General features: G+C 45.9%; 1 pseudogene; it reads left to right on the forward strand.

Moving 5' to 3' along the window:
- The first annotated feature begins 9628 nt into the window (after nt 1-9628).
- On the forward strand, nt 9629-18312 carry LOC146862660 (28S ribosomal RNA; annotated as a pseudogene).
- The last annotated feature ends 4544 nt before the right edge of the window (nt 18313-22856 follow it).

Below are 22856 nucleotides of genomic sequence, written 5' to 3' on the forward strand. Positions count from 1 at the left end.
GTCGGTAGTGTACCTTGGACACTTGGTGGGTAGGGGAACGGTGCAACCCCTCCAGGCGAAGATCGAGGCCATCATGGCCTGGGAACCCCCCAAGACACAGACTGAGGTCCGAGCATTTTTTGGGCCTCACGGGATACTACCGCCGCTTCGTGAAGGGGTACGGTACCATCGTAGCCCCCCTCACGGAGCTCACGTCCAAGAAACAACCTCGACGGGTAGTCTGGACGGAGGCTTGTCAGCAAGCCTTTGAGAAATTGAAGAAAGCCATGTGCGAGGCCCCGGTCTTAAGGGCCCCAGACTTTTCCAGGAAGTTCATTGTCCAGACAGATGCATCAGAACATGGCATTGGGGCAGTGTTATCGCAACTCAACGAAGAGGGCCTGGATCAACCCGTGGTCTTCCTATCCAGGAGACTACTTCCCAGGGAACAGAAGTGGAGTGCAATAGAGCGTGAAGCCTTTGCAGTGGTATGGGCTCTGAAGAAGCTGCGGCCATACCTGTTTGGCTCGCACTTCCTTGTTCAGACCGACCACAGACCCCTTCGTTGGCTGATGCAAATGAAGGGGGAGAATCCCAAGTTGTTGAGGTGGTCTATTTCCCTACAGGGGATGGACTTTCAGGTGGAACATCGGCCTGGAGTGGACCACGCCAATGCAGACGGTCTCTCAAGGTATTTCCGCCTTAGTGATGAGAACTCCCAAGGGGTTGGGTAGCTCTCCCCACTTTCAGCTGGGGGGGACGCGTGTTAGACCTGTCAGCCCTTTGGGTGGTCCCTCCTCATCATTATTTATTTTGTCCCACTTTTGCCTCAAACCCTGTTTGAATTTTTCCTTTTTGGGAACCACCAGACTTTTTCGTGTTGCTGCAGATTCAGGGAGCCATTTTAGCTACCCCTGAAACTTCTGTCTGAGGGCCTGGAGCACAAGATGGTGGCCACCTGTGACATCACCAGCATCCACTGGAACCTACCAGCACCTTCCAGAACATTCCAGGAGATTCCAGAACTCTGTGACAGTTGGAGACCGTTTAGAATGTTGGGAGGATAAGAGAGGCAGTTGGCAGTTGGAGCTGGCAGTTGGCACCTGACTGGTGAAGAGAGAGGAGCACAACAGTGAAGGAGGAAGGAGTGAAGCAGCAGGGGTGGAAACTTGTGCCTGGAGTGGGGTCCATAAACCCACCCTTGATACTTGTCCCTACTGATGGATCCCAGCCTATAGCCCTGTGTGGGAAGAAGACAGAAGAAACTTATCCTAAGGACCTGGACAGCAGGAACAGGCCTTAGAACCAAGAAAACAGCAAGATTCTGACCTGAGAACTGGTTTCCCTGGAGTCCGGCGTCGAGTAGCCTGAAGACCTGGAGCCCGAGGTGGAGAAGCGGCGCTGACTGAAGTAGCAGATGTCGTACCCGGAGCCGCCTGAGGTCGTGAGAGGGCGCCGACGGAGGTCGTGAGGAATACCAGAGGTCGAGGAGGAAGTGAACCGAGGTCGAGCGAGCGGCGTCATCGGAGGAGTGAAGTCCGCCCTCCGGAGTCGTCGGAGACCGAGGTAGAGGAGCACCGGAGGTCGGGAGTGAGGATCGCACTCCGGAGTCGCCCGGAGCCTGTGAGGAGGAGCACCGGAGGTCGGGGGTGAGGATCGCACCCCGGAGTCGCCGGAAGTCGACATCGAGGCCAGGCCGGCCGACGTCATCGGAGCCGAGAGCGCCATCGGACCGGAGCCGCCCGAAGTCGACATCGTGAGGAGACTGCCCGACACCGTCGAATCGGAGGTCGAGATCGAACCGAGGCCACCGACATCGGACCGGAACCGCCTGCCGGCGTCGTCAAAGAACTGACATTGTGCCGAGGCCGCCGAGACCGAACCGGAACCGCCTCACGGCGTCGACACGACTCCAGCGGCGTTGGAACATCAGAAAAAGGGCAGTAAGTGGAGTAGAGGGCGCCTAAGGCCCTGTGGAGACCTGAGAGACTGCTCTAAGGGGCTAGGGAGGTGCTGGAACCAACCTGACTGTGCCAGGGGTGAATTGGGACTAACCTAGAGAGGTTGTGTGGAGAGAGAAAGCCAGGGCACTGGTATTCCCCCCTTTGATCTACCTCAGTTTAGGCCTCAGCCTTGTCCCAGCCAGGGAGTAGCCCCCCTCAAGCCTTCCACAACCCTACAAGCTGTGCCTGGGCCATATCAGCCCTTAAGAATTGAAGTGTCATCTGATTATATGAGGGTTGCTGTATACTTTTAATTATTTATTGGGGATACTGTATTTATTGAGTTTTTACCTATTTATTGCTGCACTATATTTATAGGTCCACAGGACTTGTTGGTGTACAATATTTATTGGTACAGTATTTATTGCCTCAAAGTATTTAATTGTCTGTATATATTGCACTTGTATTTATGCCCTGTTATTTATGATCACCCCTATTTATTTCATCAAACAGCCAATATTTATTTGACCTGCACTAATTGAAACTTGTATATTGTGATTGACCTATTTATTTTTCCAATCAGCAACTAAGAGAAAAAGATAAAGAAAGAATATTTTCATAATTTTTACGGTGTAGAGTCGTTTTTGGAACGGATGCACGCATGGTTATTGTATGGGTATATTGTATGCTTAGCACTGTGCCTGTTTCCTGACCACTCGAGCCAAGCTACCACAGTGTGTTCGGGGAGTCCACCACCACCCTGCGGAGTGGGAGTGGGCTGTTTCCAACACATACGGAGGTCAATCAAGACATGCAGATTTTTTTAATGGAACTATTACACTTTACTCTTTTTCAAAGCTATTTCAAATGGAAACAAGATTGGTTTTTACAAACCACAGGTACCTCTATGGGTAATTGTGCAGCACCAGCCTACGCCAACCTGCTCATGGCAAGATTCGAAGAAGAAAATATTCTATCAAAAGCACCGTGGAATATATATAACAAAATGTTCGTCCGCTACATCGATGACATTTTTGTTCTTTGGAAGGGACCGAAGAATATACTGATACAAGCCCTCAATGAACTCAATTCTATCAACGACAGAATACAATTTTCCTATGAGATACAAGAAAATCACATCTCTTATCTTGATGTTACGATCAGCTATATCAACAACACATTACATACAGACTTGCATCGTAAACCAACAGATCGTAACAACATGTTACATTACAGCAGTCCTTGAAAAACCACTTACCATACTCACAAATACTTCGTGTGAAGCGAATAGTTTAATCACCACAACTAGCTAAAGAAAGAATACAAGAAATGACAGAATGTTTCGAACAAAGAGAATACCCCAGTAACATCATTGAACAGGCAATTGTACGTTCTCAAGAGAAAACACGAAACCAGCTGTTACAAAAATCCATTCAAAGCACTGAAAAAAGGAACGTAGTAATATCAAAATACTCCACAGTCAGCAACAACTTCAAAAAGATAATCAAAAGAAATTGGCCAATTTTAAAACAAGAGGAAGATTTCAATCAAATATTCAATGAACTTCCCATCTTTGCTTTCACAAGAAATAAGAACTTGGGTGAACTCTTAAACAGCAAAGTTGAAGTAACCAAAACAACATATAAAGGCAGCTTACCATGTCATAACTGCAGCAATTGCAACAACATAATTCGAGGACCACTTACCGTGCACCCACGGAAAGGTCACAGTATCAAATTGCAAGTCACAGCGACTTGTGACACCATGAACGTGGTGGTATACTTACTCAAATGCCCGTGCGGCATGGTGTATATTGGTAAAACTGAACGAAAAATAAAGATCCGACTTAATGAGCACAAATCCAATATACGTACACACAATATCAAATCCAGCATAGCAGTCCACTTTGCAGAGAACTCTCATAACATCAGTCAATTGAAATACCAAGTCTTGGAAACAATCATGAAAAAAGAAGGTAGAGACAATAACAAATTTCTACTTCAAAGAGAAAACTACTGGATCAAAAAATTAGACTCTTTAAAGCCACATGGTCTTAACGATCGTATTGAGTATATATGTTATCTGTAAAAGAACATCTTCTTGTCACTTTATTTTTAATGTTTGTGTTTCAATGTTTTACATTCTTACAACATCATGGTATTAGTTACATACACCAGTACAATATGGCTGCCAAGTTCACTTCCACATTTCACCACAAATAATATACCAGTTCAATATGGCCGCTAAGGTTCTTCAAGCGTGAATATTATATGCATACTACATTTTTATAGTTTACATGCTTTACGAGATTAGGTAAAACTCAACATAGCAATATAAGATCGACATATCTGTTGACCAAGGCCGATATACCGGTTCATCTTTGTTCGAACATATCTTTTACATGCACATCGTTATAGTCCAATATGGCTTCCAAGCCAACCCGTCAGTAACAGTTTACCGGTACCCTTTTCAGTTTTTACACCCCCCGTGCACCAAACTCAGCATGTTAAGTAATGATCACTGAATCGCGCATTTTACACTGCCGAATACAAGAACCAGTTGAACGTATGAACGAAGCCCCGGTTGCTCAATGTAAGTGAATTCTCAATCTTTATTTAGTTTAACCAACATTATGGGAACCACATCAGTTTAACGATGTTTTTTACATCTCATTGCAATTTAGACTGCACATAGCCACCATTAAATCAACGAAGAACATCGCTTTGCGTAACTGTTAATATATATTTAACACATCTCTCTACATATTACACCTAGTAATAACGCACTAGAGGAACACTTGACACCCCCCCTTACTCTCTAGCCTTGTTTAGGTTTCATTGCACTCGCAAACAAATGCTGTACGAAGTTAATATTTTTTGAATGCCAAATAATTTAAGTTTCTAAAGCCTCCTCATTTTGATTGTGTTCTCAGGTTTGTCCCTGATGAAGGGTTCTACGAAACCCGAAATGCATTGGACATTGAACAAACATTGATGATATGAATACGTTTACCTTGTGATTATTTTGAATTCAAATTCAAAAAAACTTTATTGAATTTTCAACAAGCAATGATTAAAATTGCCGGATTTATGAACTAACCAAACGCCTTGCGTTTTCTCTGGTGTGCCCAGGGGGACACACTCAAATTTGAATGTGCTACCTTTTCATTGTTCAGCATGACGTACATGGACCGATACGTCACCCCAGGAGCACCCAATAACTTTTTCAAAATGGCATAACTTTTCGAACAAGGTTGTTGCGCACGCTATATCTAGTTTTTCGAATCCTCATCGGCCCCCAAGCGAGCAGCACACCACAAAAATGGCATATGAAGAGATTTCGAACATTACCGATATTAGGGCAGATACATTTACATTTGCTGAAGATGAGGCAAGTAGAATTTACGCTCTCATTCATGAGGAGACAACTCATTCCAGCTCAAACAGAAACAAAGAACAGAACATTAAACAACTGTTGTATTTATCAAGACGGGAAATCAACCAACGCTTACATGCAAGCACCTTGATAAAATACCATCGCGCACAGAGAATTCCCAGAGGATTGTGAATTCCACTGAAACCTTCCTTATGCAAAAATGCACAAAAATTCAAAGACCGATGGTACGCCATACTAAATAAATGTTCCCTGGACCTCATCCTGTTAATTATAGAAGAACTATCCTACATCCTTGAAGAATTATCGAAAGAAATCGTCGTTGTCACCAATGAATTAACAAACTCCATGTCAAGTGATGAATGGACCAAAGTCCTTGAAGAAATTAACGAGCAACTGACAAAACACTCACAAGAAATAAATGAACGGAAAATTCGCAAATTTCGACGCGATACAGTCGATTACAAATTAGGAGAAGTTTATAGCTGGGCTGAAATATAAGCCCGTAGGAGACAAAATAAACCGTATCACCATGATACTGATACATCTTCTTCAGGCAGTGAGATGCCGAACAAACCAAGATATCAAAGACAAGCGTCCACACAAAAAACAGGACAATCCCCAGGACACAATAGTACCACTACAGATCAAGCAGAACCTACAACATCTACAGCAAGTACATAAAAAAATCAAACTTCGGAACCTTTTTTAGATTCAGGACATTCAGAAAAAGACGACCCCGGAGGAGCAAAAGACAAAGTAACACCAATTACCAGAAGCACAACAGCGACCACCAAGAAGGACAAAGGCAAGAATTGTACACAACAAACCTAGTGATCAACATATCCCAATACAACATTAGTAATGAACAAAAGAAACTTCTTCAAAAGGGTACATCCTTTGTACCCACATCTTCGACCAACCAACTTGAACTCGAAATCAGTCTCTTCAAATTCATGAGAAAACTGAGACTCCGACATTTTTTTGACAACATACTACCATCACAAAAACCTGAAGAAGCAGACCAACTACTTGGATTGAGATCCCACAGCACATATATGGCACCAGTAAGCCATAAAACCTTAGATACCTTTGAAAAAATTGTGCAATCTGAATGGACCCAAATAAATTACGACAAAAAAAGGAAGAATAACCTCACAAACAAAGAATTCGGAATCCTCAAAGATCTCGCAAACAACACACTCATAACCTGCACTAAAGCTGACACAGGGGGAGCCATTGTAATCCTCGACACATCACACTATGAAGAAGAAGTTAACAAACATGTTCAAGATCAAACAACCTACATCAAACTTGATCATAACCCGACTGAATCATTCTTGAATTTGTTGATTGCAATTGTGAATAAAGCACACAGCAACGGAATAATCAACGATAAGACTAAGACATTTCTTATCCAAAAGAACCCAAGGAGCCCAACATTGTACATGCTACCCAAAATTCATAAGGATCTACACAAACCACCGTTCAGACCCATTGTCACTACCAAAGGGAGCATACACGAACCTGTTGGTCAATTTTTAGACAAATATCTACAACCCAGTGTCGTGAAAATGAAAACTTACATCAAGGACACTACGGAATTTCTTTTATTAATCAATCATACACAGATCGAACCAGAGGAATCCATACTTCTATGCACCATTGATGTGAAAACATTATACACATCCATTCCACACAACTTAGGGATAGAAGCTATTGAATACGCTTTGACACATACGGAAGTCAATCAAGACATGCAGATTTTTTTAATGGAACTATTACACTTTACTCTTTTTCAAAGCTATTTCAAATGGAAACAAGATTGGTTTTTACAAACCACAGGTACCTCTATGGGTAATTGTGCAGCACCAGCCTACGCCAACCTGCTCATGGCAAGATTCGAAGAAGAAAATATTCTATCAAAAGCACCGTGGAATATATATAACAAAATGTTCGTCCGCTACATCGATGACATTTTTGTTCTTTGGAAGGGACCGAAGAATATACTGATACAAGCCCTCAATGAACTCAATTCTATCAACGACAGAATACAATTTTCCTATGAGATACAAGAAAATCACATCTCTTATCTTGATGTTACGATCAGCTATATCAACAACACATTACATACAGACTTGCATCGTAAACCAACAGATCGTAACAACATGTTACATTACAGCAGTTTCCATCAAGAATCCTTGAAAAACCACTTACCATACTCACAAATACTTCGTGTGAAGCGAATAGTTTCATCACCACAACTAGCTAAAGAAAGAATACAAGAAATGACAGAACGTTTCGAACAAAGAGGATACCCCAGTAACATCATTGAACAGGCAATTGTACGTTCTCAAGAGAAAACACGAAACCAGCTGTTACAAAAATCCATTCAAAGCACTGAAAAAAGGAACGTAGTAATATCAAAATACTCCACAGTCAGCAACAACTTCAAAAAGATAATCAAAAGAAATTGGCCAATTTTAAAACAAGAGGAAGATTTCAATCAAATATTCAATGAACTTCCCATCTTTGCTTTCACAAGAAAGAAGAACTTGGGTGAACTCTTAAACAGCAAAGTTGAAGTAACCAAAACAACATATAAAGGCAGCTTACCATGTCATAACTGCAGCAATTGCAACAACATAATTCGAGGACCACTTACCGTGCACCCACGGAAAGGTCACAGTATCAAATTGCAAGTCACAGCGACTTGTGACACCATGAACGTGGTATACTTACTCAAATGCCCGTGCGGCATGGTGTATATTGGTAAAACTGAACGAAAAATAAAGATCCGACTTAATGAGCACAAATCCAATATACGTACACACAATATCAAATCCAGCATAGCAGTCCACTTTGCAGAGAACTCTCATAACATCAGTCAATTGAAATACCAAGTCTTGAAAACAATCATGAAAAAAGAAGGTAGAGACAATAACAAATTTCTACTTCAAAGAGAAAACTACTGGATCAAAAAATTAGACTCTTTAAAGCCACATGGTCTTAACGATCGTATTGAGTATATATGTTATCTGTAAAAGAACATCTTCTTGTCACTTTATTTTTAATGTTTGTGTTTCAATGTTTTACATTCTTACAACATCATGGTATTAGTTACATACACCAGTATAATATGGCTGCCAAGTTCACTTCCACCTTTCACCACAAATAATATACCAGTTCAATATGGCCGCTAAGGTTCTTCAAGCGTGAATAATATATGCATACTACATTTTTATAGTTTACATGCTTTACGAGATCAGGTAAAACTCAACATAGCAATATAAGATCGACATATCTGTTGACCAAGGCCGATATACCGGTTCATCTTTGTTCGAACATATCTGTTACATACACATCGTTATAGTCCAATATGGCTGCCAAGCCAACCCGTCAGTAACAGTTTACCGGTACCCTTTTCAGTTTTTACACCCCCCGTGCACCAAACTCAGCATGTTAAGTAATGATCACTGACTCGCGCATTTTTCACTGCCGAATACAAGAACCAGTTGAACGTGTGAACGAAGCCCCGGTTGCTCAATGTAAGTGAATTCTCAATCTTTATTTAGTTTAACCAACATTATGGGAACCACATCAGTTTAACGATGTTTTTTACATCTCATTGCAATTTAGACTGCACATAGCCACCATTAAATCAACGAAGAACATCGCTTTGCGTAACTGTTAATATATATTTAACACATTTCTCTACATATTACACCTAGTAATAACGCACTCGAGGAACACTTGACACCCCCCCTTACTCTCTAGCCTTGTTTAGGTTTCATTGCACTCGCAAACAAATGCTGTACGAAGTTAATATTTTTTGAATGCCAAATCATTTAAGTTTCTAAAGCCTCCTCATTTTGATTGTGTTCTCAGGTTTGTCCCTGATGAAGGGTTCTACGAAACCCGAAATGCATTGGACATTGAACAAACATTGATGATATGAATACGTTTACCTTGTGATTATTTTGAATTCAAATTCAAAAAAACTTTATTGAATTTTCAACAAGCAATGATTAAAATTGCCGGATTTATGAACTAACCAAACGCCTTGCGTTTTCTCTGGTGTGCCCAGGGGGACACACTCAAATTTGAATGTGCTACCTTTTCATTGTTCAGCACGATGTACATGGACCGATACGTCACCCCAGGAGCACCCAATAACTTTTTCAAAATGGCATAACTTTTCGAACAAGGTTGTTGCGCACGCTATATCTAGTTTTTCGAAGTGCAATTTTGTCCATATTTCTTCATGGTGTGTTCTTTTTACCTTCTATATCTAATTTTTATATATTCTTCTCAAGCTTTTTGGTAAGCACAATTTTGAGAATTTAAGCATTTTACTAAGCAGAAGAAAAGACACTAACACCTAGTAATGACGAGTGAACAGGTAAGAGCTCAGTGCCGAATCCACGCCAAGCAGCGGGCATGGGAAATGTGGCAAACAGAAGACCGACTCCGTGGCGTCACTCAGGGGGCCCAAGTCCTTCTGATTGAGGCTCACACCGCCGACGGTGTTAGGCCGGTTGGCTCCCCGTGCACGAAGGGATCGGGTCTTCTCAGAGTCAGGGTAATTGGGAATGCAGCCCAAAGAGGTTGGTAAACTCCATATAAGGGTACATGTGGGTGCGAGACCGATAGCCAACAAGTACTGTAAGGGAAAGTTGAAAAGAACTTTGAAGAGAGAGTTCAAGAGGGCGTGAAACTGTTGAGGGGGGAACGGGTGGGGTCCGTGAAGACCTCCCAGAGGATTCAACATGGCAGCAAGGGTGTGGCCTGGGAGGCTGGATCCCCTCCACGGGACCTGCGCCTGGGCCCACCTGGCCCCCACATGGTACATTTCCTCCGCAGCGGTGCACCGCAACCAGCTCCGGGTCAGCTGGGAAGGCTTCGGGTGGCAGGTGGTCCTCCACTCCGGCAGAGGGTGTTACAGCCCCCCTGGCAGCAGCTTTGCCGTGTTCACTGGGCTGAAGGAGATTTAACCGCCTCCGCGCCCTGCCACGGCACCCACTCCTGGCCTCCCCTTGGGGCGCGCCAGGGTGGGAAAGGGGCCCCCTGCTCACAGCACAGCTGTCGACTGGGGCGGACTGTGCACAGTGCGCCCCATTAGTGTACTGCAACTGGGCAGGGAGGCCCACGCTGAGCACCAGGGGTCTGTGGCAATGTCTATTATCCACCCGACCCGTCTTGAAACATGGACCAAGGAGTCTAACACGTGCACGAGTCGGAGGGCTGAGCGAAACCCCATGGCTCAATGAAGGTGAAGGCTGGCACACGCTGGCTGAGGTGGAATCCCACTACGCAGCCAGCAGCGGGCACACCACCGGCCCGTCTCGCCCGCTCCATCAGGAGGTGGAGCATGACCGTGCGTTATAGGACCCAAAAGATAGTAAATTATGTCTTGGCAGGGTGAAGCCAGAGGAAATTCTGGTGGAGGCCCATAGTGTTCCTGACGTGCAAATCGGTCGTCCGACCTGGGTGTATGGGCAAATGATTAGTCGAACCATCTAGTAGATAGTTCCCTCTGAAGTTTCCTTTAGGATAGCTGACGCTCAGAGACCCCAGTTTTATCTGATAAAGCGAATGATGAGAGGTCTTGGGGACAAAATTATCTCAACCTTTTCTTAAAATTTAAATGGGTAAGAATCCCGCCTCATTGGTGTGGAGCCAGGCATGGAATGCAAGTGCCTACTGGGCCACTTTTAGTAAGCAGAACTGGCACTGCAGGATGAACCAAACGCCAGGTCAAGGCGCCCTATGCTGACGCTCATCAGAACCCAGAAAAGGTGTTGGTTGATATAGACGGCAGGACGATGGCCATGGAAGTCAGAATCTGCTAAGGAGTGTGTAACAAGTCACCTGCTGAATCAAATAGCCCTGAAAATGGATGGTGCTGGAGCGTTGGGCCCACACCCGGGGGGGCTAAGCTGCGATGAGTAGGAGGGGCGCTGTGGTGGGCGTTGGAGCCCGGGGCGACGGCCTGGGTGGAGCCGCCGCAGCTGCAGATCTTGACGATAGTAGCAAATATTCAAACAGGAATTTTGAAGGCCGAAGTGGAGAAGGGTTCCATGTGAACAGCAGTTGAATATGGGCCAGTCGGTCCTAAGAGATGGGCGAGCGCCGTTTGGAAGGGACAGGCGATGGCCTCCATTGCCCATGGCCAATCGAAAGGGAGATGGGTGTCCTCATGGCATCCAGTGTGGTAACATAAACAATCTCGGAGAAGCCAGCGGGAGCACTGGAGAGAGTTCTCTTTTCTTTGTGAAGGACAGGGCGCCCTGGAATGTGTTCACCCCGAGACAGGGGCCTGAGCCTTGGAAATCATCATGGTTCTGGCGGTGAGCTCTCTCTGGTCCTTGAAAATCCAAGGTAGATAGTGTAAATCTCATGCCAGGCCGTACCTATACCCACAGCTGGTCTCCAAGGTGAACAACCTCTGGCATGTTGGAACAAAGTAGGTAAGGGCTGTCGGCAAGTCAGATCTGTAAGTTCGGGATAAAGATTGGCTCAAAGGGCTGGGTAAGTCGGGCTGGGGCACGAAACGGGGCTGGGCACGTGCCGGGGATGGACAAGGAGCTGCCCCCCAGAGCGGCGGCACCTCTGAGCTTGAGCCAGGCCCTTCCTGTAGATCTCCCCAGTTGAATGTCATAGTGCAGAAATAGAATGAAGCTCGGGTAAACGGCGGGAGTAACTATGACTCTCTTAACCTATTCTTAGTTGTAGTGGTCTTTACATCCCAGTAGTCCCGCGGTAACTGCCTCTGTAGGGCTAAACTCTGCATAGAGAAGTCTATAGCAACAGGCCAAACATGGTTCTATCATGGTGGCAAGCATGATGGTGAGAAATGGCAAAGCAAACTAACACAGTTCCAGATGTAGTAGTTTCTGATGATTGAAAACCCCGTTAAGATGGCGAAAGAAGGTGCTGTCTTTTCCAGAAATTATTAACCTCCTTACAGACTTTAACAACCCAACACCCGCTTCAAATGATGCAACAAACAAAAATGATTTAGGTCGTGATATAGCACCCAGTTCACCCTCTACAGCAGGTGAAGACACAAAAGTAGTGCTCAGCAAAACCATCAAATTTGTGGCCTGCTCAGCCTAGAATTACATTGTTACAACCAACTTTGAAAATGTACCTGATGTGTACGAGGTCAGCAAAGAATTGATTACAAAGAAAATTGATTACACAAAGAAAGTCACATAGTGGAAATACCCAAACTAAAAGTATAGATGTGACTTGTGTGGAGACATATTTGGGACTTCTAAAGAAATAAGTAAACATGTCTCTAACAAGCATTAAGACTTCTATCTCAAAACCTATTGCTCAAAAGTATTAAAAGAACCGGTCAATATTGATATTGACCGATTAGCGAACTTAAATTAATCAGTAATTGGCAACCAATTACCATCGGTACTGCATTCATGAAGTTATTCTCAAAAATACTAACTAAAAGACTCACATTTTTGGTTGAAGTGAATGCGAGACAAAAAGGCTTCATGAAGGTGAGAGGTTGTCTCGAAAATCTGACTCTTCTACAAAATATCATAAAAGGGGCACAAAAGAACAGAAACTCATTAGCAGTGGTGTTCATAGATATCTCAAAGGCCTTTGACTCTGTCAGCCATGGTCACATTTTACAGAGTCTTGCAAGGCACAGAGTTCCATCATACATCAGAGACATAATAAAAGATTTATACACTGACTCAACAAGGGAAAGAACAAAGAACCATCTCCTGAAATAACAATGAAATCTGGGATTAAACAAGGGGATTCTTTATCCCCACTGTTATTTAACAATGCCATGGCTCCTCTGTGATCTTCAGAAAGACAGCAAGGGCTTCACATTAAGATCTGATGGTCTCATTGAGCATATCACCGCTCTGGGTTTTGCCAATGACATCGCAGTACTCAGCAACACCTGGGAAGGAATTGGTACAAATCTGAATATCTTTGACAAATTCAATAAAACAACAGGATTAAAACCTAACGTGAAAAAACACATGGAGTTTACATAAGTCACCATAAATAGAAAATCCTGATTAACAACTGTAAACCATGGCAATCTGAAATACAAAATACTGAAAACATTCATCCGGGAGAAAGGGAGAGATACCTCAGATTAAAATTTGATCCACACACCGGCCATACAAGTAACAACAAAATTAATGGGGTACTTGTTAATTGGGCTCAAAAACTTGATATTCTACCACTTAAGCCACACAGAAAATAGAAATGTTGTGTCAGTACTTGATCCCTAAACTAATGACAGGAACTTAAGCTAAAACTCTAAACATTCTGGATCAAACAATAAAAAGTATGCCATGTGAGAAGTTGGCCTGGTATATGCTGTCCACTAATTAAAGTGGGCACCGTGCACCAGTCCAAACGACCCTTATGATGTATGAGGTCAAAGATAACCTTTAGAAAGCTATCCTAGTGGTAGCTGTGGAGAGCAGCCTTCAGGCTTAATCTTGAAGGAATGTAAAGCAGCTTGTTTTACCAGAATATCACCTCCTATATTGATTAAATGAAAGGAGACCCACACAGTAGTTATATAAAAAATATGTATTTATTAATATAACACTCTCTACTATCCTCTACACGAGCATAGAACACAAAGTACACAATACGAGATCAATAGAACAGTTGTAAGTAGCACAATACAAAGTGGGCTTCAGTGGGAGACCAAACCATATACTGATATAGTGGTATAACTGTCATGACTGAGATCAAGACAAGGTCTGGAGCACGTAGAATCGCTAGTACCCCAAGGAATCACCCAAGGTGAGTAAACAGGGACCCCACGGAGGCCGGGCGCAGTGTGGGAACACGACTGCGGGCTCCATACAATTCTATGGGGCAGTCGAGGTTACACTTTTAAAGTTTAAGGACCCTTCTGAGAGGACTTCGAGCAAATCCTTTGGAACTTAAGAGTTTGAAGAGCCACCCCACCCATGGATACCGACATACCCAAGTTACCCATCCCAGAGGAGCTGGGTGAATAGGTCTGAAGTGGTGTCGGAAACTACCGTCATTCTCAATGGAGAGCTGCAAAGAAGTACTGCTGCCTTGAAGGTGAAAAGGGTCTCGTGGAATCCAAGCCTGGATTTGGGATGGAAGAAACCTGAAAGCAGAGCAGACAGAGTCTGGTTCACTTCAGAGTGAATAGGGGCTCGGTAGATGAATGCCCACCGATGTTGGGTGCTCCAGGTGCGAAGAAGGGATGCTTGACTCTGCACTCTGCAGCCACAAGGACCAGGAGATGTCGAGGACAAACAGGAGCCAGAGGTGAGCTGTCCCACAAATGATGTTGAGTGCTGAGGGGTCGGTGTCTGGCTGGAGCACCAACAAGCCTTGGCAAATACAACCCATGAGGAAGGTCAAACATGTTATGGTGTGGACCAGAAAAGTCCAGGGGACTCACCAAGCAATGGGGAGTCAGGGCACGTCTGGAGCAACCAGGTAAGCCCAACAGAAATCAAGATGACCTTCAGAGGGACCCACAGGCCGAAGGACCAGGAGTCACGAGGGGACCTCGGGCAACATTGCAAAGTACCAACCCACGGAGCACTCGGTGCGAGGAGGTCAGAGGTCTTTGGTGCAAATATTGCTCAGTGTCAGGACTATACGGAGTCCAATGCACAAGCTCAGGAATTGCCAACAAGCATATGCAACTGCAAATGGACACGGTGCTCATGGGTTCAGGTTATACAGTTCCCACAAGGGATACTGGCCTCAAACTTGCTGAGAGGGCAGATCAACCTAGAGGACCTTCAAAAACCTACCTCCTGTGTTTTTTAAATCTTTGGAGTCTGCAGGAGCTCAGGATCAGCAGACATGTCAGTTGAGTTAAGGTGCCTGCTAGGGCAGGGGAGTGACTCCTTCACTCCAAGGGAGATTCTTCATTTGTCCTTAGTGCACCACAGGTTCTGCACGGAGCCTGTATGGAGCAAGGGCATAGACAAAGCTTTGGATGGAGAGGGAGATGAAATCAGGCCTTGTTGAAGTCCAGCAAAGTCCAGAGTGTCCAGATGGTCGAAGGTCAGGGGTTTCTTCTTGTAGAATCTTGTCCACATAAAATCTAAAGTCTTACAGACAGGTAAGCCCTTATGTACCCACAGGAGAGGGTTGGACAGATTTGGGGGACCCTCCTAGGGGAGAGTCAGGACAGAGGGGTGGTTACACCCATGTTCTTTGTCCGGTTTTGGGCTCGAGCAGGAGCCAATGGCTCCCAGAACTGGTTTGAGCTGGACTATGCACAGGGACACCAAATGTGTCCTGGGTGCAGACTGTTAAGCACTCTCAGAGTGCACCCACCCAGCCCCAATACACTAAATCCTGTCTAGGGGTGGTCACACCTTTCTGTGACAGGATGGCTATTGTACTGCCTCCCCTGTTTGAGCTTGGCTCAGCAGCAGGAGGGCAGAAGTGTGTCTCTGGTCGGCAGCAACCATTTTATGCTGACTGGGTCGAGAAGGCTGGCACCGGATAGACCAGTGACCCCACGAAGCTCGCTTCTGAAGTGTGGAATCATACATCCCACACCAGTTACCGGTGTGAAGGTATGATTCCAAGGTGTTTGATACCAAACACGATATTTTTCTATGTAGCTGTTTTCGAGATTGCATTTACCGCAAAGTTATAATGCACCTCTACCTATATGTCTGGCTGAGTCACAGACAACCCGGGAGAATGGTCTCCTAAGGCTGCAGCTCTGCTCATGCAGGGACACCCTCTCACTAAAAACCCAGCACCCTGCCTTCAGAATAGTTAAGGCCCTTCTATAGGGGTGACTTATAAGTTTTAAGTGTAGTGACCTATAGATATTGTGAACCTATATCTAAAGTAAGTGGTGCAAGCACCATCTTACACAGTCTGCAGTAGCAGACCTGGACTTCTCATGGGTGGCATAAGACATGCTTCAGCCCATGGGAGGCCTCTGGGGTACCTATGCCCTGGGTACATGGGTACCATATACTAGGAACGGATAAGGGTACCATAGTGTCCAATCTGGAGTGTACCAAAGTACATACATGACAATTTAAGGGAGAAAGCAGATAGGCTGGATCCCAGTAAGACTAGTCAAAAACAGTGAAGCATCAAGCAAAAAGTGGGGGTAACCATAAGAAGCAGATCCTACTTTCCTACATGTTAAACATTTCCTACACCTACCTGCAAACACAAGTGATGGTCTTTGATATTCAAAAAGATCCCTTGGGGGCCTCGGTGTACCAAAACTATGTACAACAATTTGTCTAAACAAAGTCAATAGTTTATTTTATCTCAGGGAAGCTCCAGATCTGTAAATAGCTCATTCATTCATGTATGTAGGAGATGTAGTCAATGAAAAAATGTATAACATCATCGAAACACACACCCTCAACATTTTAGTCAGTAGGTTTCTGAGTTATGATTTGAATTTGTTAGCAGCATATGATTTGAGAAAAGAAGAATTTGAGAAATAGGCAAATCTCCCTGTCCAAGGTGATGGTATATAATACTTAGCAAATAATCCAACCTCAAATTTCTGGATCAGCAAGCATAACAAAATGAAATAAAAGCAACACATAGTTGCACTGATGTTGAGAGCAAATGTTTTGTATACTAGAGGAACCATCACTAGGGGAAGAAATCGTACATTTGCTACATGTAGGTAATGCAAAGATGAATGTTGTATTCTTGGAAGCAAAACTGGTTCGACTCTGATGGGCAGCATAATAACCCAGAATAAGCCACCACGTGGTGAAAGAAGGTCCTGATGATCAGGCAGTGTGGAGAGACATGAGAGGTGTAGGATAAGTGGGAGGCCCTCGGGCCACTGGTGAAATACAACTAATCTTATTGTTTTTTCACTTACCCAGTGAGGCACATGGGACTGTGGCAGGTGGGGAGATTGACTGGGGTGGTACATCTGTCAAACGATACCGCATGTGTCCTAAGGCGAGCTCTTTTCAGTAAGAATACAGACCGTGCAAGCGGGCCTCACGGTCCTTGTGAATTTTTGTGTTTCAAGAAGGAGGTGTCAGAAAAGTTACCACAGGGATCACTGGCTTGTGGCGGCCAAGTGTTCATAGCGACATCGCTTTTTGATTCTTCAGTAGTCGGCTGGTCCTATCATTGTGAAGAAAAATTCACCAAGCACCTGATCCACGCACACAAGGCACTCCACAACACCGGCCCAGCCTATCTCAACAGCCGACTCTCCTTCTACGTACCCAACAGAAAACTCCGCTCCGCTGACCACGCCCTGGCCATGGTCCCACGCATCTGGAGAGCTACTTCCGGAGGCAGATCCTTCTCCCACCGTGCCACCAAGACCTGGAACACCTTCCCCCTCCACCTACACCAAACCGAAAACCTGCTGACCTTCAGGAGACAACTCAAGACCTGGCTCTTCAAACAGTAACAGCCTCCCTCCCCCCTCCCCAGCGCCTTGAAACCCGCCCGGGTATGTAGTGCGCTTTACAAGTTACTTGATTGAATGATTGATTATTCACCCACTAATAGGGAACATGGGCTTGGTTCAGACCGTCATGAGACAGGTCAGTATTACCCTCTTGATGATGTGTTATTGCAATAGTAATCCTGCTCAGGATGAGAGGAACCACAGGTTCAGACATTTGGTGTATGTGCTTAGCTGAGGAGCCAAGTGGCCAGAGCTACCATCTGTGGTATTATGACTGAACATCTCTAAGTCAGAATCCCCCCTAAACCGTAATGATATCACAGTGCAGTGGAGCCTCAGTGGCCCTGGGAGAGCCGGCCTCTTTTGGGGCCAGTACGTAGAGGCGCTCGCTAGGGGACTGGAGCAAGGACGGAAGGGGGCCTCCTCCATCGCCCTCAGTGCACTCCATGTTCGTGGAGCAACTGGTGCTAAATCATTCATAGACAACCTGATTCTGGGTCAGGGTTTTGTAAGTAGCAGTGCAGTTACCTCGCTGCGATCTATTGAAAGTCATCCTCTGAGCCAAGCTTTTATCTCTGTCTGTGGGGGTCCTAGGACCCTCCTACACCACATCCTGGGGTGAGCCCCTCTGCCACCATGCTGGCGGGAGGGACGCAGAGGGGGGAACACGGGCTTGTGGGGGGCCGCCTTCATCATGTGCCAGCTGGCATGGGGGCCTCCCACCCTGTGCCACCATGGTGCAGGTATGGCAGCCACCATCCCTTGAGGGTCAGCAGTGTGACCAGATGTCCTGGGCCTGGGTGTAGGACTGGACTCTTTCACTGCTCCAGCACAAATCGCAGGGAGGCGACCGGCCACGGGAAAGGAGCCTTCTGAGCAGTGGCCTTGGAGCACCTGGCTACACTCACCATCGTCGGACTGCCGTGTGACTGGGTCAAGTCATCCTGGCCCATCTGGTCGCTGGATCATCCAGGGCCATCTGGTTGCCTGGCTGCACAACCAGATGGCCCAGCGGGCTAGGTGACCAGATTGCTGGCCTATCGGCTGGCCAGGTTAACTCCAACTTTTGTCCGTCCTCAGGGTTCTGTAAGCTCCTACTTTGTGGGTGCTGAATAGTTGAGGAAAATGGGCTCCCCTGGGGGTCCACGGGGAGAGAACATGGCCTGGGCTTAACCCTCCTTGGTTGCTGACCCCTGGCTCTGGGAAGGTGAAAGACACCTACATGAGTCAGCACCCTGAGGCCAGGATATGGCGGGTGACAGTCACTAGACAGGGCAGGGTGGCTGCAGACTGGGGAGGACTCCCTAGCTCCCGGCTGGCTCCGGGGTAAGGAGCGGCGGGAGACCAGCTCTGTGTGAAGGCCCAGCCCACAGGCTGCTGAGCTGGAGTAGGAGCCCAGGAGAGCTTGGAGAAGCCCTGAGCAGACGATGCCTGGGCCCAACTGGAACAGCAGTGACTGATGGTGTCCCTTACCACCCAGGAGGTGCGGTCATCAGGCCCGGTGCAGGGCCACCCCTTCTCATAAGGGCAAGTGGGGCCCAGCAAAGGGGAAGCAGCAGACCTGGAAATCAGCCCTCTTCTCCAGCTGTGAGGGAGTTCATAGTGGTGCCCTTTGGTCAGAGCTCTGCAGGGTTCCGGGCTCCACGCAGGCAGGGGAAAATGGGCTTTGCTGCCATGGGCAGGGTGACCCAGGGACGGTCCAGACCAGACTCTGGTCGATCGTGCCTATATGGCGACTTTGGCTGCGTGGTCAGAAAAACCCGAGCATGGACTCAGGTGTGGGTTTCAGAGCCTTAGAGTGGAGATGACGGGGCAGGGCAGGGTCCGGGGCTGGACAGGGTCAGAGAGCCAGCAGGCCCAGGTCTGGCAACCCAGGCCTTGGTTCCAGGGGGCCCTGGAGTTTGTCCAACTGGCCCAGGGAGGCTCCCCCTGCTTGGGTGGGGTCACCGGGTCCCAGGCCATAGGCGCTGGTGGGCCCTGGGGTGTGGGAGTCCATGCCCTGTGGCCCATCACTGTTCCGGGGGTTCATCGGGCCTGGGGAGGCTCTCCCTGGCCGGGCTGCGTTCAGAAGCAGGGACCGGTCCTGGGATACGATGGGCCCTGGGGTGCGGGAGCCCCAGTCAGGCAGGCAGCCGACGTTCCGGCTCCCTGTGACAGGGGTCCACCGGGCCCGGGGAGGCTCCCCCAGCCTGGCTGAGTTCAGAAGAAGGGTCCAGGCCTTAGGCACATGCGGGCCCTGAGGTGTGAGAGCCCCAGTCCTGCAGCCAAACAAGGGTCTGGGTGCTCGGGACAGGGTCCATCGGGACCGGGGGACTCCCCCAGCCTGGCTGGGTTTAGATGTAGGGATCGGGCGCAGGGTTTGAGCTCCGGTCCAGGGAGGCTCCCCCGGCTTGGCTGTGTTCAGAAGTGCAGGCCGTGCCCGGGGACTGGGCTACAGCAGGCCCTGTGGTGCGGGAGCCACAGCCCGTCCTGCTGCCAGCTGAGGGTCCGGGTGCCTTGGTCAGTGGTCCCCCCCGGCCTGCCACTCCGCCGGGGGCTAGCCTTTTCAGATTATAAGTGATTGGCCCAGATTCAAGGGTACTTGACTTTGGTAGATAGTCAACTGTTAATGATAATGTCATTACTTGGGGTTTATGGCCGCTTTCCACTCTAGGGACCACTTGATACCCAATGAAGCCTGTATCCAGTTCCCATGAGATAATGGTGTAATCAGTAGTAGAGTGTTGGTATGAATTTTTTAATGTTCATGATATTATGCCGAATGACCTCCTGTAGCAGCATGAGCTCATATATTTGTAGCTGGGAACAACTCATCTGAGTTAAAGCTATACTAAGTTTATCAGCATGATTCTTGGAAAACAGATGCATATTAAAATTCCCAAAAATGATTAAACTATTAGCAGGATGTTGAAAAGTAAAGGTTTTAATCATTTCCCATAGGACAGTATGCTCAGTTATCTTGTCTGATCTCTTTGTATTGAAATATACAATTTAGAAATATAATCGGCTTTTCAAAATCTATTAGTTGGAACTTAATTTCGGAATGCTTGGTATCTAGGTCCAACAAGACATAAGTAGAAAACCCACCTTTTGATCGACCATAGGCAGATGAACGGGAAGAAAAGTTAGCACACTCCTGATACCCAATTATGGCCTCCTAACACATTTTCCAAGTTTCTTGAAACATAGGGACTTTAAAGTTCTGCATAAAAGTTACGTGTCATGATCTTCTAATAGGCTTGTCAGGCCATAGATATTCCATGAACAAATATTGATGGATTTTTTTGCAGTTGTCAAGCTATTCAACCAAAAGTCATTCCTTTCAGATTTCTCTTTAGTATTGTCGGAAGCCAGGCCCAGTCATCGCTACAAAACAGATTTTTCTGTATTTCTTCGCACATTCGTGAGCCTGAATTTCAGCTTGTGTATTTGATGCTGGAAAATAAAGCAGGACTAAATAGTTGGCCATTTGTTCATTTTCTAAAACATTAGTACACTCTCTGCATGTTCCTTTTGTCGTGGGGTTTATCTGGACACATCTCTTTGTCACTGGCTTTTCAAATAATAGAGTTGGATATTGATTATCATTGCATTTCCTTATTTCGAATCCCCATTTCTCAAAATTGTGGTCCATTTTCTGGGATTTTATTGATGGTCTCTTCACTATGCTAAGTGGTACAAGTTACTTCTTGTATAGGATTACCTGGATCTTGTCAGAATTGTCTGATTCTAAAGCATCAGATGTTAGATTATTTAAACTTTGAAATTGAAGTTAGTAGCTTAAGTATATTACAACGATTTAAAATATTGGATGGGCACTTGAGATGTGCAGTGGAATACATAGTAGTTTTGCAGAAGCTGAACAGTTATCCCCAATTGTTATTGCATTTTTTGTGTGTCAATGATTAGAAAGTAATGAAGCTGAGCCTTGCAACTTCATGCACCTTGGAAAGTGCTCTGCTAAAGCAGTTGCACTCAAAACACAATCTGTTTCTAAGATTTCTTTTGTGTTTGTGCTGACGTTTTTGCAGATGATAAGGGTGAGGTTTGCTTTATATTTGCTGATTTGATTTGTTGTAAAACTGATATGCTACTTCGCTTTCCCCTATCCTTATCTGGCACTGATATCTGTAAATCTCTGCTTCCTGGTAGAGGCCCTTGTCTGTGGCCTTGGCCTGGAATATGGCACTTTGGGGCTTTGCTGGAATTAGTTAAAATTGACTTATTGGTGGCATCTTTAGAAGAAAGTGGCACGGCTGTTCAACTTAAACTTGTGGTCAGCCTATTGTCCCCTGCTTTTGCTTCACACAAGGTATTTCAGATGATTTAAAGATCGGATAGTTTTATTTTGGTTCATGTGGTGAACTTGTTTCTGTTTTTTTCTTTTTTTTTTATACTCTTGTGCGCCTTTCTTTGTCTTTTCCTTGCTCTTTTGTTAAGCCCTACTAATACTAGAGTAGAAGATAAGGCTGTATTGATAGTAACTTAGGGGCTCATTAGGATAGCGGGTGGACCTATTTCAGATGATTTAAAGATTGGATAGTTTTATTTTGGTTTATGTGGTGAACTTGTTTCTGTTTTTTTCTTTTTTTTCTTTATTCACTTGTGCGCTTTTCTTTGTCTTTTCTTTGCTCTTTTGTTAAGCCCTACTGATACTGGAGTAGAAGATAAGGCTGTATTGTTAGTAACTTAGGGGCTCATTAGGATGGCGGGTGGACCTGAGTCCACCGGCCATCTCAGTTGTGTTTGGACCGGCCGCCAGACATGTGGCGGTACCGCACCACGAATTAGGATGCGACCGCCACCATGCCGGTCGCATTCTGCAATTTAACATTGTGGCGTGTACTGCTGACAGCAGCACCCGCCGTGCTGTTAAAATCATATGTCTAGCATTGCACTGCACCACATAGTAGGCACCACACAGTGCCTGCCACTTGGTGCAGTGAAATGTAGTGGGGCTATGGTACCCCCTAAGTGCCTCCCACCTCCCACAGACACAATGGGGGCCCACAACGGGCCCCTAGACCCAATCCCAGACAGCCTTTCAATGGTGGCATCGCCGCCATGGAAAGGCCTTTCATTTCCCACATCCTAATATGGCAGACGGTGCCTGCAAG

Source organism: Triturus cristatus, chromosome 2_2, assembly GCF_964204655.1.
Source record: "Triturus cristatus chromosome 2_2, aTriCri1.1, whole genome shotgun sequence".
Taxonomy (NCBI): domain Eukaryota; kingdom Metazoa; phylum Chordata; class Amphibia; order Caudata; family Salamandridae; genus Triturus; species Triturus cristatus.